Here is a 4682-nt window from a genome sequence, read left to right on the forward strand (position 1 = left end):
TATTACCTCCTCAAATTGAACCAGGAGGATAAGTAAAATATAAACAGGTTAATTTCAAGTAAAAAAAGCCAGAACCAGTTGGATTGTTAACCAATATCTATCAGAACTTTTTTTTTAATTTATTTTTTAGTAATAGTTGGACACAACACCTTTATTTCACTTGTTTATTTTTTTTATCTTACATGGTGAGGCGAGTGCTCTACTTCTGAGCTACCAGCCCCCTCTATCAGAACTTTAAAGGAAAAGTAATACCCATTCTCCTCAATTTATTGTATAAATAGAAAGAGATGAAACTCTTTTGAATTCTTTCTATGAATCTTGTTTCATCCTGATACCAAAGCAGGCTAAGACACATCAAAGGAAAAAAAATTTAAAACCAATATCCCTGATGAATGTAGATGCAAAAATTCTTAATAAAATAATGGCCAATCACACACAAAAATACAATAAGGACATAGTGCATTATAATACAGTGGGCTTCATTCTAGTGAGGCAAGGATGTTTCAACATAACACAAGTCAACAAATGTAATTCATCACATAAATATACTTATAAAGAAGTATCATATAATTAGCTCAATAGATGCATAAAAAGTATTTGAAAAAAATATAGCTTTCATTCATATTTACAGGTTCCTTTCTGAGATAAGCAAATGCTCACCCTGAAATGTAGCAATGGTCAGTTGCACCACTCAGAATACTGAAAACACAGAACTGCAAAAGAATGAATTTTGTGACTTTTACCTCAATAAACTGTTATTTAAATAAATAAATAAAATACTAGAAAAACTAGAATTATAAGGAATACATATTAACATTGTAAAAGTTACATACAACAAACCAAAGACCAACATAATTCTAAATGGAGAAAAACAAAAGTGTTTCATCAAAGAATTGGAACAAGAAAGGGATTCCCTCTTTCACTACTTCCATTTTACATAGTCCTTGAAACTGTAGCCAGAACAATTAGGCCAAAAAAATTAAAGGAATATGAATGGCAAAAGAAGAAGTTCAAAAAATATATATAAATATATATAATATAATATAATTTTTTTAACTTTAAACAAATTTTTATTACACAAAGGTTGTCACATAATTGGATATTTCTCTACTTTGTACACAATTATTCTCCACAGAAAGGCTGCTTCTGAATTTCTTATCTGGTGATGGCAAGCACTAAAATCCTGATTTTAGCAGAATAGTAGTAGAAATGCCTCAGTGATTTAAGTTGAAAGCAGTACATTGGTACATGGCTCTTGCACCCAGTATCAGGAATGTACAAATGTCTTTATTCAAAAATACAAAATAAATTATTTGTAGGCATGAACAATGACAGCAGTAAACCATTATATACTGTCAACTGAAACCAGTAACTGATGGTTATAGTGATTTTCTTAAACATCAACCAGCCTTTTCTTCAGTCATTCTCTTCAACTGACTTCTCTGAAGTTATTGGTGAGGAATCCTGCCTTGAGCTTCCTGTCACAGTTCATTAATAATGGTAAAGCACTATTCTGAGAATTAGAACATGCCACCTCCCATGCCACCTCCCATTCCACCCATTCCACCCATTGCAGGGTCCTTTTCTTCTTTAGGAATTTCTGTGACTACGACTTCTGCTGTAGTTAACAGAGAAGCAACTCCAGCAGCATCCAATAAAGCAGTTCTTACAACCTTTGTTGGATCAATGATTCCTTTTTCTACCATATTCACAAAATCTCCAAGCATAGCATCATAGCCAATTTCTGAGGAACTCTGCAGAATTTTCTCCACTATTAAAGAGCCTTCAACACCTGCATTCTTAGCAATGGTCATTGCAGGAATTTTGAGTGTTCTATTAATGATTTCTATACCAATTTTCTGATCTTCATTAGCTGGAGTTAGTGAGTCCAAGGCTGGAATGCACCGAAGCAGAGCACAGCCCCCACCCAGAACAATGCCTTCTTCAACGGCAGCTCTTGTAGCATTGAGGGCATCTGTAACTCTGTCTTTCTTTTCATTCACTTCAACATCACTTGTCCCACCAATCTTCAGTACAGCTACTCCATCTGAAAGTTTTGCCAGTCGTTCATTCAGTTTTTCCTTTTCATATTCACTATTTGTCGTTTCTAATTGTTCTGTAATTTCTTGAATACGCTTTTCAATTTGAGCTTTATCACCTTTTCCTTTCAAAAGCATGGCATCATCTTTGGTGACAATGACCTCTCCAACTTTTCCTAAATCATGAGGCTGAACATCTTCAATATTTAGGGTCAAACCCTCCTCACCAAACACTGCACCACCAGTAGCAATAGCCATATCTTTAAGTTGATTCTTTCTGTTGTCACCAAAACCTGGAACTTTAACTGCCACAACCTGAAGACCAACTTTCAGCCTATTCAAAACAAGTGTACTTAGAGCTTCTCCATCAACATCTTCAGCAATTATGACCAATGGTTTACGGTGAGCATTGGCAATTTCAAGAGCAGGTACAATGGACTGGACGCTAGAAATTTTCTTTTCACTCAACAGAACATAAGCATCCTGGAATTCACATTTCTGACCTTTCGATGTATTAATAAAGTACGGAGAGATATAACCTCTATCAAACTTCATGCCTTCAATAATTTCTAATTCATCCCTCAAGTGTTTTTCCATCCTTTACTGTAATCACACCCTTTCTTCCAACCTTTTTCATTGCTTCAGAAATAATGTTGCCAATTTCTTTGTCTCCATTTGCAGAAATGGTAGCAACCTGAGCAATTTCTTCAGGAGTTGTCACAGGTTTAGACTGCTTCTTGAGTTCAGCAATTACAGCATCAACAGCTAACATCACACCTCTCCTGATTTCCACAGGATTAGCACCCTTGCTAATCTTCTCAAAGCCTTCTTTGGCAATAGAGCGTGCCAGTACAGTAGCAGTGGTGGTGCCATCCCCGGCCTCTTCATTTGTATTATTGGCAACATCTTGAACAAGTTTAGCTCCGATATTTTTGTATTTATCCTTTAAATCAATTGACTTTGCAACAGTCACACCATCTTTTGTTACTTTGGGACTTCCCCAACTCTGTTCAATAATTACCGTTCTTCCCTTTGGCCCCATTGTAACAGCTACAGCGTCGGCTAAAAGGTCTACACCTTGAAGCATTAAGGCTCGGGCATCTGCACCAGATTTTACATCTTTGGCATAAGCCCGAGTGAGATGAGGAGCCAGTGCCCTAGACACTGGTCTCATCTGGCGAAGGACTGTGGGTAGTCGAAGCATTTCTGTGGGGCGTCGGCAGGGAGTGCACGCAGCAAGGCAGACAGTCTGCGGCGAGTGAGGGCATAATATTTTATATATATATATATATATATATATATATATATATATATATATATATATATATATATATATAGTGTGTGTGTGTGTGTGTGTGTGTGTGTGTGTGTGTGCCATTGTCATTATCCTATTGAAAACCCAAAAATCTCCTCAGGGAAAATTCTAGAATTAATAAATTCAAGAAACTATGTAGATACAAAAACTATTGCTCCAAAACCCATCACATTTCTATTCAGTAAAGAATAAGCTGAAAGAACAATTTAAAAAATTCAGAATAGGACTCTCCCAAATACTTAGAAATCAATCTAAAAATTATATAAAGGATCTCTACAATGAAAATTTCAGAATACTACAGAAAGAAATTGATAAAGACTTAAGAAGATAGAAAGATCTTACATGATCATGGACAGGCAGAATCAATATTTTCAAAAATTGTTATACTATCAAAATTGTCATACAGATTTAATGCAATTCTTATCAAAATTCCAATGATGTTCTTCATAGAAATAGAAATGAATTTTAATGTGTTAATATTAACTTCAGAATTTTGGCATATATGATTATCAAGATATTTTTAAAATTTATACTCTAAAAAAATTATCAAAGTTAGATAATGAAACTCATTTGGAAATACAAGAGGCCCAGAATAGCAAAAACCCTTAAAGAGAAAAGTGAAGCAGGAGGCATCACAATATCTGTAAATATAGTCCTAAAACAACTTACTCTCTCTCTCTCTCTCTCTCTCTCTCTCTCTCTCTCTATATATATATATATATATATATATATATATATATATATATATATAATATAACACACACACACACACACACTACAGACCTATAATAACAAAAAAACAATGTAGTACTGTCATGAAACAGTCATTAAGTCCAATGGAAAAGAATAAAAGACACAGAGGCCACTGCCACCACCATCAGTGCCATCACAAGATGTGACAACTTCCATACTGGGATTCTGGCCAGGGCCTGAGGGTCCAATATCAAGGGACCTACAGGATTGTTGCACCTGTGATCTTGTAGCAGGTGTGATAGTAGTAATCATCTTGCTACAGTGGTTGAGACAGCCAGGCTCTCCCAGCTCATTGAGCCATGAAGCAAAATGAGATTGGCTACAGTGAATTGGTACATTGGAAGAGGGAATAAGGGAAACTTGCTGTTGGCTCAACTCAGCCAGACAGTCTGACAATCACTGGGTTTCTGGGGCCCACTTGGGCCAACACATACAGGGCCCAAATACCAGCTGGTTCCTGGTATCAACCTGGTCCTCATTCTCCCATCTAGCATACACTGATCCCTTGGTCCCACCAGGTCCAGCATCAATCTGGTACCTAATGGGCCCCTCCAGCTTGCTAATCCCCAGTTACT

The 4682-nt window shown here is 36.2% G+C and overlaps 1 pseudogene; it reads right to left on the bottom strand.

The window, feature by feature from the left end:
• Positions 1 to 1047: 1047 nt before the first annotated feature.
• On the bottom strand, positions 1048 to 3298 carry LOC143399170 (60 kDa heat shock protein, mitochondrial pseudogene; annotated as a pseudogene).
• Positions 3299 to 4682: the final 1384 nt, after the last annotated feature.

Source organism: Callospermophilus lateralis, chromosome Y (assembly GCF_048772815.1).
Source record: "Callospermophilus lateralis isolate mCalLat2 chromosome Y, mCalLat2.hap1, whole genome shotgun sequence".
NCBI classification, from domain to species: Eukaryota; Metazoa; Chordata; class Mammalia; order Rodentia; family Sciuridae; genus Callospermophilus; species Callospermophilus lateralis.